Source organism: Chenopodium quinoa, unplaced genomic scaffold (assembly GCF_001683475.1).
Source record: "Chenopodium quinoa cultivar QQ74 unplaced genomic scaffold, ASM168347v1, whole genome shotgun sequence".
Taxonomy (NCBI): domain Eukaryota; kingdom Viridiplantae; phylum Streptophyta; class Magnoliopsida; order Caryophyllales; family Amaranthaceae; genus Chenopodium; species Chenopodium quinoa.
The window spans coordinates 2,974,963-2,989,360 of NW_018743593.1; the positions used below are offsets into that span (position 1 = coordinate 2,974,963).

General features: G+C 42.7%; 1 pseudogene; it reads right to left on the reverse strand.

Annotated features, from left to right (window-relative positions):
* Positions 1 to 394: 394 nt before the first annotated feature.
* Positions 395 to 1,808, reverse strand: LOC110682850 (annotated as a pseudogene).
* Between the last annotated feature and the right edge of the window lie 12,590 nt (positions 1,809 to 14,398).

Here is a 14,398-nt window from a genome sequence, read left to right on the forward strand (position 1 = left end):
ACCCGGATTAAATCCGAGCTGTGCCGGGCTGTGCCGGATTGAAACCGGGTCGGACCCACGTGACCCACCAGCCGTGCGAGTTAGGGTGGGCTGGGTCCAACCCGGCCCACTGGCCACCTCTAAATACATTTGTTCTTTGGGCATAAGTTTACTTTGACTCCACCTCTTGCTCTAAATTGTCTTAGTGTAAGAGTGGTGTGTAACCTTAGGAAACGAGCCGGCGATTACAATTGTGCACCCCGGTTGCGCCGGAATTCATTTTCAAAGGTAGTGATTCATCACGCCACACCGAATTTCCTCTATACTATTTTACTTGTTTATTTTCTTTGACTATTTGTTTAGGCCCCTCTTATTTACAACAGCTACTACCATGATCTAAGAATGCTATATATACTTATGCTTGATATAGATTGATCATATAAGGTGATATAAGAATGAAAATAAACTTACCTAGGGAGTCTTGGAGCAATTGTATGAGTTTATTGTTTCTGTAGGGAACATGTGCATTCTTCGTAGAAAGTGAAGCAATTACATACATATCCTAATGCAGCAAGGGACTTGTTGATATGATGTGCATCCTTCAATCGATCCCCTGTCACCTCAAAATTTTCAATGCTTTCACTTCCAGCTAGGTCAACAAGATGCATACAACCTCGTAGAGCAGCTCCTAATGCCAAGTCTTTCCCTTGGAAATGGATTATCATGCAACTGAAAGCATACATTTTAAGAGTTGTTTGAAATTAATGTTAATGTTAGATTGTGAATATGTAATAGCAAGTTTACCTGTGAGAGCAATTGCTTCTATCATTCATAGCTCTAGAGCTCACTGCGCGATTCTTATGACCATGATTCATCAAACTGATTACATCAGCTGTTGTTGAGACTGGTAACCTACTTGCACATGGTACATTTATACCATTCTGAGAACTATTACGAAACTCTAACGTAATTAAAGCATTAAGGAATAACATAGATGTGTAATGGCAGATGAAATCATCATAAATTGAAAAGAGAAAACGAGACATTAAAGAGGACAAGGAAAGGATATTTCTTGTTTGATTGATACATTAGTAGCTAGAAGATCTCTAACTTGCTCATTATATATCTCCGTCATATGAACAGAAACATCGTAAGTGAAAGTGGCTTTTCTTTCTTCTACTAGACAAAACAAATCATTCAAAGCTCGGTATTTCACACCATATGTTTATTCTGTGAGATTGTCTGGTCCTCTCTGGATAACAGCAGAAGTTCAGCATTCGTAACACTAAAATGTACAGAAAACCATTAATTGAATGGTTTAATCAATTTAGCATTTACCATTGTATACGTTTTTCCAGATCCGATTTTCCAATATGTGAAGATGCAGACATTGTAACCATCAAGACAAGACCGAATAAGAGGTTGCATGTCCGTATAGACCTCAGCTGCAGTAAAATGTATAAACATGATGTAGAGATCAATTCTAAAAGGGTTGGGATAAATCAGAAATATCAAATGGTAAAGTAACTAACCTTGTGTTGAATCAGGTCCAAAAACCTTGTTAAAATTAAAGGATTTCTTCCCGTCTTTACAATATTTTGTTGGGTTCATAAGAGTAATGTTCCCTTCTTCAATGTGATCCACAGTGGTAAAACCATTAGCTTGCCAAGGAAGGAATGGACGTTCTCGACAATACATCCTGATATTCCATATGGTTCAAAGGGAAAAAAGTTTCTCTTAATTAGAACTAATTAGAACTTGCAGTTTTCTTGAACAACTCTCTGATATCTTGAGGCAGCATGAGTAAGACTCTAGAAGTGCTTACCTATCAAAACAATTTGTTAGGATACAAAGATAATGTTCCTAGTAGGGAGTCAATCAGTTGCTTCATTGATTAAAAACATGTTGCTTCCAATTATCTGGATATTACTCTCCTACATCTCGAAATGTTCATCATGCTTCTTGAAGCTGCTTTTAGGCGCTGCATATGGGAAACAAGTCCGAATCTCTTAACTTTCTTTAATTTGCTCTACCTCATTAATGTTGTCGTTGGCATTGTCATCATGATTCTTCAAAATATTTATAAATGTATGAGAAAATCTCCAACAACTCAAGATTATAGTCATCAAACTGTATTTTAATTTAGTTTACCTGTATTTCTTTGTTAGAGGACTATACAGGAGATTTGTTTTGTCTAGAATTATTTATAAAATAACTTGCATTAAGAATTTGTTCTTACTTGATATCAATAAAAGTGTATAAATCATCATGTTTAAGAAACGACAGTTGTTTTGTAGATAAAATTAAATGTTTTTTATTTTTTATATTTGCTTATTACTTTATAATAAATACAAAACAAACAATATTATGTAACTACAGACCTTGTCACTTAAATTGACACCAACATCACTATACTATTCAGTGTCTAGAAACTTTTCACTTATAGAAAAAGTACTCGAAATTAAATTCATAAATAGGTTTGAATTCTTTTCTAAGTAGAGCTTTGTTTTGAAATTTACTGTATATTTCATTGTTCTATTATTTCCTACAATCTTCCAGTCGTTAAAAGATTTTAAAGCAAGAATACTACTCATAATCCTTCATGACCATAATTTTTAATATCTTACGTTTATTCAATTTATATAAATTATTCGAAAAACATTTTAAATACATATGTTTAAAAATTACTTGATTTTTGAAATTTACATTATTTGTTAATTTGTAAATAATTTTAATAAAATTTGTTAATTTGTAAATAATTTTAATGTAATTTAATAAATACAATAACTTTTTTATATGCAACAAATACAATAATTTTATACATTATGTTATCATTTATCCCAGTATACTTATCAAAATCAAGTATTAGTTGTTGTTAAACTTTTTGATGTTTGAAACAAATGTAAGTGATTATATTTTTTGTAAAGAGAAAGAAAGAAGTAATATTTTTATTTAATAGCAACAACCAATGTATTAATATTTCATGTGTTAATGTTTCTATATATTTCGTCCATCCGTAATCTTAAATGAGTAAAACCATAACTATTTATATACATACGTTTTTTAAAATTAAATGAAACATTAAGATAAGGGAGAGATTGGTAGATTTTTGGGCTAGTGTTTTGTAGTTAGATTATTATTATTATATTATTATTATTATTATTATTATTATTATTTTTAGAAATGATTGATTTATTTAAATATGAATTAAATTTAATTCATACGGATTTTGGAGCTATTGAAACTGCGATAATGGGTTTATCTCTGGATAATGATTTACAATATTTATAGATTATTGTCATTGTTATTATTTGTGGATTTATTTAGTTATATATCATTGGGTAATTAAAAGAGTTGTTATTATTAAAGATGTTGAATATATAGACCTTGAAGATGAAGTTGGATGATTCAATGAATTATTAAAAAATAAGGCTATTGAAGGAGCTTTATAGTTTATATTACATATATCATTTGCTTAATAGCTATAATTCAAATTTTTAGGTTTACTTATAAAAATTAATTATAATTTAATTTTTATCCCGGAGACTTGGCTCCCCGATACGCATTATGTTTTCCAAGAGAACATGCTAGCAGCTGTTGGCCTCAGCCGAAAGTTTAAGGATGGTAAGCTTCTTCGGTTGGGGCCGAGGCTTTTTAATTATCTCTTTTTCTTCTCTCACTTCGCTTTTTTATGCTGTGCCAATCTATCTGAACTGACCTTTCCCCTTTTCTTTTTCAGAGCGGGACGAGACCAACGTTGGCATTAACTACGCTCGTCTTGGTGTCAACCGAGAACGAGTTGTAACTGATCGGGCCCCGTCTATCACTGAACCGAGGCATAGGGAATTTCATCTAGACTCTTCCCACTTCCAAATTGAGGCTGTTGCTCTGTATCAGAGGCAGAAGCCTTGGTGGAAGAAGAGAGACCCCTGGTTTCAGCTGCTGGACGAAGAAGCTGAAGCTGCCCGTACAGCCGAAGAGGTTGCACGGGTTCTCGAAGCTTGCGAAGGAGGAGAAGGGTCCTCCAGAGCTGCTGAAGAAGAAGCTGCAGCTAGGGCAGCTGAAGAAGACGAGGCTTTGCTGAAGACCTCGGTGAGCTTTCAGACTTAACTTTGTCTTTCTTTTTTTTTTTTTTACTCACATTCTTCCTCCCCCCTGTCTGTTACAGTCTGAAGAGAGTAACAGACACAGAGAAGGGAAAGCCACTGTTCGTCCCGAAGACCAAATACAAGAAGAGTCTTCAGACTCAGACATGGACGAGCAACCTCTTCAGAAAAGGCGCTGAAGAATGGCCATCATCGGCCCTCACGACTTTCAGCGGAGGCCGATGACCATCGGCGTTGAAATAAGGGAACCCGAGGAAGGCAATGGATCGCCGAGGGTTCCCCGGCCACCACCCCAATCACCTCAAAAGACCCCTCCGCCACCTCCTGAGATGGAGGTGGATCAGAGAACTCCCGAATCTAAGGGAGGGGTCCAAGAAGCAATTCAGGAGAGTGCTGCTGAGCACAAAAATAAGGATGCCGTGATGCCCAGTGCTGAGGGTTTCACGGCAGACATTGCAAGAGAGGTCGAGGCTTTCGTCCTCACCCCTGAAGAAGAAGAGGTCATAGTAATTGACTCTTCTGAGAAGGATGATGCTGAGCCATCCAAAGCTAAAGAAGCTCCATCGTCATCCTTTCTTTCTTTCCAGACTCTGCAATCTGGAGAAATGGGTTTCTCGGCCCCCCGAATTCCAATCCCAGATCACATCTGGGACCTCATATGGGGTCAGAACCGTGAAGGTGTTGCAGCCTACTTCGGCGATTTTGCTGGCATGTCCGAAGTAGATAGGGCAAGAATCTGGTCGCTGAAGGCCACTGCTGGGATGGGCGAATCCAGCAGATCAGTTCCTGACCCAGCCAGGTCTAACCAACTGCTGATGATGCAGGTGATTTTCCTTGCCTTTATTTCCTCTAAAATTCAGCTCTATTTTTATTTACCTTTATTATTTTTTTTTAATTTGTGCTCCTGTTTTCAGTTCGTGCACAATCAGACTCTCACTGTAGAGCTGATAGATACCCTACAAGATAGGGTAGATGCTGCCGAGCACGACAAGAAGGTAGCTGAGGAGGAATTAAAGCTTGCTAAGCTGAAGCAAGCAGCAGCTGAAGAGAAGCAGCAGAAGGGTGAGGAGTACGAGAAAAAAGCTGCTGAAGCCCTCAAAACCTTCTGCGACGCTATGGAGAAGGAAGTTTTTCCCCCACTGATGGAAGGGGAAAAATTCCTCCAGGAGCACATGGGAGTGGACGTCTCCAAATTCAAGGCTGTCGTTGAGAGCCGTATTCAGGAAGGATTTGCTGCACTAGCTGAAGTGCTGCAACGACTAGAAGCTCTTGAAGCCAGCCGAATGGCTGCTGAAGAGCTGCTCCAGGCCAGGGATGTCCAACTCTCAGAGGCTGCTGCTGCTGCTGAAGCTCAGAGAGCTAAACTCCATGAGGCTGAGGATCAACTGATGGCCAAAAAAGTTGAAGTGGCCCAGGCTCAGACAAAGGCTTCCCAAGTTCAGCAGGAGCTGAATGAGCTGAAAGGTTCCTCCTCCAAGCTCGCCGATAAGCTGAAGAAATCCAAGGAAGACTTGGAGGAGACCCTGAAGAAGCTGGTTGATGCTGAGGCTCTACTCAAAGTCCGTGTCTATACCCAGGAAGAATATGAAATGGGTTTCAGAAACGGGTTCAGAGTATGCCGAAGAGTCTGCCTTCATGCTGAGCCGAAGCTGGATTGGTCCAAATGTGCTGAATGGGTCCAGAATCCCGAAGACCCTCATATGAAGTATGCAACTCCAGTCGAAGCTGAAATTCTTAAGGATGAGGAAGCCGAAGAGGAAGCTGAGAGAATGGAGTTGGAGGCTGAACAGAGGGAAAGGGAGGCTCGGCAGAGTGCAAAGCCTGCTTCTTCTGCTGCTGGGGCTGAGGCCACCATGGGGCTCAACAACGCTGATCAGTCTGATCCTCGGGCTGAAGCATAGGAACTCGGGCAGTCGTCTTCAGAATCTTGCGGTTCATCATGCGCTTAACTTTAGACTTGCCGCTTTCTGAATTTTTTGCCTTGTTTTTTGCTTCAGCTTGCCTTGTCGTACAACAGTTTATTTTTTTTGCTTATGTACGTATTTCGGCAGCTGTTATTTTCCGCTTGTGGGCGGCTGCCGATACAGTTTAATTGAACTTGTAGCTCAATTTCTGAGCATGAATTATTAATTTGATGCTCTTTTCTTCAGCTGCTTTGTTTTTGAATGCTTTGCTGTTTCTTTCATTCTGCCGAACATAAACTTGCACTGATACAACTTCTTGCCCCCCAGAAATTGAAGTATGGCTTCAGCTGAATGAACAATTTCTTCACTTCTTTAAAATGGGTATCCGAAACACAGGGCAACTGAAGGCAGTGCTTCTGGAATACAAGTCTTACTGAAGATTGACTTCAGCTGAAAATTGGATATCCGAAACACAGGGCCAACTGAAGGCAATGCTTCGGATATTAGCTTTCTGGGATACAAGGCTCAGTTAAGGCAATATCCCAGAATTGTCCATGGACTCATGACTCTGGAGAACAAATCTTACTGAAGTTGGACTTCAGCTGAAAGACCTGTGTTCTTTAAAAAGATGCATATCCGAAACACAGGGCCAACTGAAGGAAATGTTTCGGATAATGGCTTTCTGGGATACAAGGCTAAGTTAAGGCAATATCCCAGAATTGTCCATGGACTCATGTCTTTGGAGAACAAGTCTTACTGAAGTTGGAATTCAGCTGAAAGACCAATGTTCTTTAAAAAGACGAGTTTTGTCAGCAATCTGAAACCCAGTTACCCGAAGGCAAAGGTTTCAGACGAGGCTGATTAAACAATTTTCAACTGTTGCTGTTATCCTTGATTTTCTGTCTATCTTTGAAAAATGGATACCCGAAACACAGGGCCAACTTAAGGCAATGTTTCGGATAATGGCTCTTTGGGATACAAGGCTCAGTTAAGGCAATATCCCAGAATTGTCCATGGACTCATGTCTTTGGAGAACAAGTCTTACTGAAGTTTGACTTCAGCTGAAAGACCAGTGTTCTTTAAAAAGACGAGTTTTGTCAGCAATCTGAAACCCAGTTACCCGAAGGCGAAGGTTTCAGACGAGGCTGAATAAAAAACCCTTAAAGAGTAGATAGAACAAAGAAAATTTTGAAAGGATAAAAAGTTGTAAACATTTATATAAATGGCGGCTCCAAGGCCTTTTATTAGTTCAAAATGTACTTACAAAGATTGTTCTGCCCCGAAGGGTTTACACATGATATTTTTTCAGTACATCAGCGTTCTAGTGATTTTTCAACTCAGTTCCATCCAACTGCCGAAGTCGGTATGTCCCTGGCTGAAGCTCATCATAGATTTCATAAGGTCCTTCCCATGTAGCTGAGAGTTTCCCATGGATTCGGCCTTTCTGAACTGCAGCAGCATTCCGAAGGACAAGGTCTCCAATTTTGAGAGGCCTTGCATGGACCCTTCGGTTTTTTAAAATTTGCTGATTCTCTGCTTATAGGCGGCCATTCTGTCTTGGGCTGAGTCTCTTACTTCGTCGAGGAAATCGAGAGATTCCCTCATCAGTCGCTCATTCTCAGCCGAGAAGTGGTGCACTCGAAGGCTCTCAGAGCCAATTTCTACTGGAAGGACGGCTTCGGCACCATACACCAGTTCAAAAGGTGAGTGGCCCGTTGCCTCTTTTTCAGTTGTCCGAAGGGACCAAAGGGTTCCAGGGAGCTCCTCCAGCCACTTGGACTTTTGATCTTCCACCCTCTTCTTGAGGGCATTTAAGATCTGTTTATTTGCAGCTTCGGCTTGTCCGTTACTTTGCGGGTGGCATACCGCTGAATATGCCAGTTTGATGCCGAACTGATCTGTATACCGCTTCAGCGGTAAGTTATCAAATTGCCTCCCATGATCGAAGACAAAAATACTCTCGGGATGCCAAATCGAGTGATGATATTCTGCCAGATAAATTTTCTGACAGTTTGCTCTGTAATGTTCGAGGCTACTTCGGCCTCGATCCATTTACTGAAGTAGTCGACACCAACTATCAGCCATTTTTTCTGGTACACAGCCTCTGGAAATGGTCCCAGTATATCCAGTCCCCATTGGGCAAACGGGAGTGGATTAAGGATCGGCTGAAGATCCCTTGCTGGCTGATGGATAACTGGAGCGTATTTTTGACATTTTTCGCATTTCCGAACCAGCTCCTTAGCATCTGCGATCATGGTGGGCCAGTAATATCCAGCCCTCAATGCCTTGTGGGCTAAGGTTCTTCCCCCAATGTGGTTCCCACAAATGCCGAGGTGAATCTCCCGTAGGATATAATCTGCATCTGTTGGTCCCACGCATTTCAGCAATGGGGCTGAGAAGGACTTTTTTAGAAGTTCCCCCTTAAAGACAATGAACCTAGAGCTGGTTCTCTTCATCTTGGAGACCAAAGCTTTATCTTCGGGAGTTTCTCCCCGAAGCTTGAAAGCTAGGATGGGGTCTATCCAACTAGGCTCTGGGCCAGCGCAGCACACTTCAGGTGCTTCGTCGACACTTCTCTCTCGACGCACTTCTACATATACAGATCTGTTCAGCTCGGTAAGAGATGAACTGGCAAGTTTGGAGAGTGCATCGGCTTGAGTATTCTGACCCCTTGGGATCAGCTGAACCTCAAAAGTTTTTAGCTCTGCAATGACTGATTTGATCTTGGCAAGATAAGCTATCATGGAGGGCTCTTTGGCCTCGTAGCTGCCACTGATCTGATATGCAACTAGCTGAGAGTCTGTTTTTAGGCAGACATAATCGGCTTCCAGGGAGATGCACAATTCTAGGCCGGCGATTGCTGCCTCATACTCGGCTTCATTGTTCGAGGCCTTAAAAGAAAACTTTAGTGCATACTCAAAGGATTTGCCTTCGGGAGAAGTTATCACTACTCCTGCCCCTGAACCGCTTTCGGTGGAAGATCCATCCGTAAACACGGTCCAGACTTTCTTTTCACTGTCTAGCGCTTCTTGGTATGAGCATTCGGCCAAGAAATCCGCTAGAGCTTGAGCCTTAATGGCAGCCCTCGGACGGTAGCTGATGCTGAATTCGGTGAGCTCAAAAGCCCACTTGGCTAGCCTACCAGATTTTTCAACCTTGCCGAGAACTTTTTCCAACGGCTGATCAGTTAAGACCACTATCTGATGGCAATCAAAATAGGGCCTCAGCTTCCGAGCAGCTACTACTACCGCGAAAGCAACTTTCTCGAGTAGAGGATAGCGAGTCTCGGCATCCGTCAGTGTATGACTGACGAAGTAGATCGGTTGCTGACTTTTACTTTCTTCCTTCAGCAATACTGCGCTGATGGTGGCTGGGCTAACGGCCACATATAGGTACAAAGTTTCTCCTTCAGCTGGGCTAGCCAGCGTTGGGAGTTAAGCCAGATGCTCTCGAAGCTGTTTAAAGGCGTCTTTTTGCTCTTCCTCCCAAACGAGCTCTTTTGTTTTCGGGAGTTTCAGGGCTTTGAAGAAAGGTAACCCCTTATCCGAAGCTCTGGAAATGAACCTCGAGAGGGCTGCCATTCTTCCGGTGAGCCGCTGAACATCCCGCTTCGTTTTCGGCTCAGGAAGGTCGAGCGCCGCTTTGACTTTAGAGGGATTGGCATCAATCCCCCTTTTGCTGACTATGAACCCAAGGAATTTCCCTGACTTCACGCCGAAGACACACTTCTTCGGATTCAGCTTCATTTGATGCTTTCTCAAGGTGGCGAAAGTTTCAGCCAGGTCCTTTACATGGTCCTCTGGTTTTTTGCTTTTGACGATCGAATCGTCAACATAGACTTCCATGTTTCGGCCCTTTTGATCGGCAAAAACTTGATCCACCAGCCTTTGATAGGTTGCCCCCGCATTTTTCAATCCGAAGGGCATCATTTTGTAATTGTACACCCCAGCGTTCGTGACGAATGCTGTCTTTGCTCGATCGTCGGGGTGCATAAAGATCTGATGATACCCCGAGAATGCGTCCATGAAAATAAGCAAGGCATGGCCACTTGTCGAATCGACTAGCTGATCGATCCTCGGCAAGGGATAGAAATCCTTTGGACAAGCCTTATTTAGGTCCGTGAAGTCAACGCACATCCTCCAGGTACCATTAGGCTTCTGAACCATCACCACATTTGCCAGCCATTCTGGATATTGGCAAGGTTCGATGAATCCTGCCTCCAACAATTTTTTGACCTCGGCTGCGATGTCTCGGTTCTTATTGGCGGAGTAATTCCGCTTCTTTTGCTTAACTGGTCGACACGTCGGGTCAACATTAAGCTTATGGGAGATGAGGTCTGAACTTATCCCGGGCATATCAGCTGCCGAGAAAGCAAACACATCTCTGTTGTCCCGAAGGAGCTGAATAAGTTCACAACGGGTGTTCGGATCAAGGTCCATCCCGATTGTTACACATTTCTCAACGTCTCCTTCGGTCAACTCAACTGTTTCAGTCTGTTGGTCCATGTCCATTGCTGATGGACTGGACTCTTCATAATCTGGCCTGCTGCCAATGTCAGCAGGTGTCCCAGTCTTTTTGTTCTTCGGCTGGCTCTCTGAGTCTTGCGGCTCAGCTGAAGAGCTAGCCTTTTCCCTTTTGGGCCCTTTACCTCTGGGTACAGATCCTTAGGCCGAAGCACTTAGGCCTTTCGGCTTTTTTGTGCTCGGCTCTCTTTCTTTTTCTTTCTCCTCCTCATCCCTGTCATCTGGGCGACTATTGGATGGTTTGAGGTAGTTGAACCTTCGGGCGTCCTTTTGGTTGCCCTGTATCCTTTCGGGGAAGCCGGCGTCTGAGACGTAAATCATCAGCTGATGATAAGTTGAGACGACCCCGTGGATCTCGTGAATTATGGGTCTCCCCAAAATCACGTTGTACACTGAAGGAGCGTCAATTACCAAAAATTCAATCATGACGTTCCTGGCTGCCTCATCGCAGCCGATGGTGACAGGAAGTGTCACCTTCCCATCTGGATAAGTTGAAGCCCCATTGAACCCGGATACCGGGTAGGGTACCGGCGTAAGGTGCTTGGGCTTCAGCTTGATTTGATTGTAGGCCTTTCGGAACAGAATGTTTGCTCCGCTGCCACCGTCAACAACGACCTTACTGACGTCGTGGTTGGCCACCGTGGCGATGATCACCAACGGATCCTCGTGAGGGAACGTAATCCCCCGGCAGTCGGCGGGTGAACGTCATGTTCGGCACCGGCGACTGGGGAGATTGAATGTCAGCGTTGTTCACCTGGTGAGTCAATGCTCTAAGGTGTCTCTTGTGCTCCCTCCGAGAGTATATTCCTCCCGAGATAACATTGATCGGAGGGAATTTCCCCTCCGGCTTTTTACTGTTTTTCCGGGGGAAGTCGAGGTCTTGCCGAGAGTCCTTTGCTGACTTCTCAGATTCTTTTTTCTCGCGGTGATCCGCGATGTATTTTTTCAAGTATCCCTTCCGGACCATGTCCTCTATCTGGTCCTTCAGTTGGATACACTCCTCAGTGTTGTGTCCCGAAGACTCGTGGAACTCGCACCACTGATTTTTATTTTTTTCGCTGATACCACTCTGGGAGTGGTCTCGGCTTTCGGTAACTCTGCTCCTCCTTCGTCACGCTGTAAATTTTGGCGCGTGGAAGAGAGAGCGGAGTGTAGGACTCGTATCTGCCTGTGTATGAGGCAGATCTTTCCTTCTTTGGGTCGCTGGCCAAAGATTGCTCCGAGGCCTTTGACTTTCCCTTTGCCTTATGGCCTTGGCCTTCAGACAAGGGTATTTGCCTTTGTTTCCCTCCCCCAAATTGAGGTTGGGTTTTCTCTTTGTTCCATTCTTCGGCTCGGATGAACTTATCCGAGGCATTCAGAGCTTCCTCCAAGGTTTGCGGGGTATGCATGACCATGAAGTCTAGGAACTTTCCGGGCTGAAGGCCATTCTGCATTGCAAAAACGGCTAGCCCCTGGTCCAGCTGAGAGACGCTGGATGACTCATTACTGAAACGGGTCAGATAGTCTCGGAGGCTTTCAGTTTCCCCCTGTTGTAGACTCATGAGCTCTGCAGTAGTCTTCTCTCGGCGGTTTGCCGTGGAAAACTTGCTCCTGAACTTGGAGGACAGATCATCCCACCCTGTTATGGAGCCTTGCCTTACTCCCTTGGAGATCCACGCTTGCGCGACCCCCTTGAGAGTGGTTGGGAAATATTTGCACCAAGTCGCTTCGGATCTGGGGCAAAGATGCATATGAGTCTCATACGAGGCCACGTGATCCTTCGGATCCGAGGTCCCGTCATATGTGATGTGCGACGGTATTTTAACCGTGGGTACGCGCTCTTCCAGTATCCATTGCTCGAATGGTGAACTGGCGGGTAGCATAACGGCCTTGCCCTTGTTCCTGGCCGAAGGGACCGCGCTCCGCCCTCTTAGAGAGGTAGGAGTGGTTTTCGTCCCTGGCTGGGAAGTCTGGGCCTCGGCTGCAGGGAACGAGAGGCGACTGCGCACGCTCGGTTCCTTGCCGCCGAGTCGGTCAAGGACGCTTCGGCGAACAGTCTCAGGTTCTCGGTGAGTAGATTCTGGCCGAGAAGCTGAGCTGCTGCTCTTATGCGCTTCTGGTCTTGAGGATGAGGATCCTTTTAAAAATTGAGGGTTCTTTTTCCTCTCTTTTTCATTTTTCCAGGAATCCTCTTCCCACTCTTCCAGTTCCCGGAAGGAAGGAAGCTTCCCACCATCATGGTCTAACTTCCTCCGCTGATGCCGGGTATGCGGAGGAGTTCGATCACGAGGTGGTGGCATATTTTGTGCCCTCATCGCCTCCATGAGCACTGCCAGCGCTCTTGCCACCTCTTCCGAGCTGGGCCCCGTCAAAGGGGTCCTCGGCCGAGTATGGGAATTAGGGCGCACAGCCGATGGTTGGCTTTGGGGCACTGAATGTGTCCTATGATCGGACTCACCCCTGCTAGACCGAGAGTGACTCGGCCTATAATGAGAGTCATGAATTACGGGAGAAAGGGAATCCTCCTTGTATGATCCTCCCCCGAGCTGGCACCCTTGGGAGAGTTCCGGTCCGGCGAGGGTGATGGTGTAGGGGTTTTAGGCTTTTCGCCCGCTCCTTGACGGAGGCTTTTGCTCTTGCGGTTCTTAGCCATTGCTACTAAGATAATTGCAAGATGATCTTGGTTAGAAATTTGGCTTAAAGATTTTTGAAACTCCTTCCCCACAGACGGCGCCAAATTGTTTCGGATGAAAACAATGGGACCTTGCCGAAGGTCCGCTGAAACGGAGAAGACTGGATTCGGTCCAAGTTATGTTGGGCCGAAGGTTTCCTGCACAGTAAACACACGTAAACTAGCCTCGGGGGTGTTGCCGAGGAAGGCCCCTCCGATGCTAAAGTCAGTACAATGTGTAGAAAGAGAACACTATGCAAGAGAATTAGTTGCTTGAGGCTTTTCTTGAATATATGAGAATATATGAGAATCTATGAATCTATATGAATGTATGAATATTGATGGCTTTTATACCTCTTCATACATGGAGAGGTTGGGCCTTAGCCCAATTGGCTTGCTTTGAGGGCTGACCTTTGACTTTAGCACAATTGGAGAGTTGAACCTTGACCTTGGGCTTTTAATTGGATCATTTAATGCCTAGGCCCAATTGGACTAAATTGGACCCAAACAGGGCCTGTTCCGATTGAATGAACTGAATTGAACTTATTAATTAGTGATTTTTAACTACGGATTAGTGATCTTTGATTATTTATTGATTATTTATTACTATACATATGTGTATATACAAATGTACATATTATTATTATTATTATTATTACTATTATTTATTAATTATTGATTATTATTATTATTATTACTATTATTATTATTATTATTATTTATTGATTATTATTATTAGTATTATTATTATTATTGTTATTATTATTTATTGATGATTATTATTATTATTTATTGATTATTATTATTAGTATTATTATTTCAATTATTATTGTTATTATTATTATTATTATTATTCATTGATTATTATTATTTATTGATTATTATTATTATTATTATTATTATTATTTATTACATATTGATTATTATTATTATTATTATTATTATTATTATTATTATTATTGTTAATATTATTATTATTATTATTATTGTTATTGTTGTTGTTGTTGTTGTTGTTGTTGTTGTCGTTGTAATAAGAGCTTAAAAGAATGAAATTTGGCTTTATATCATTAGCAATATCATTAGACGTAAATTAAGAGTTGAACTGAACTGAAATGAAGTGAAATGAATTTCAACGGAAGAGAACAGACCCATAATTGTTGTCTTTCTAAAACAAAATAAATGTGCGTAGTGAATTAGTTATTATAATAATATAAAAGGCAAAGTATATAGATT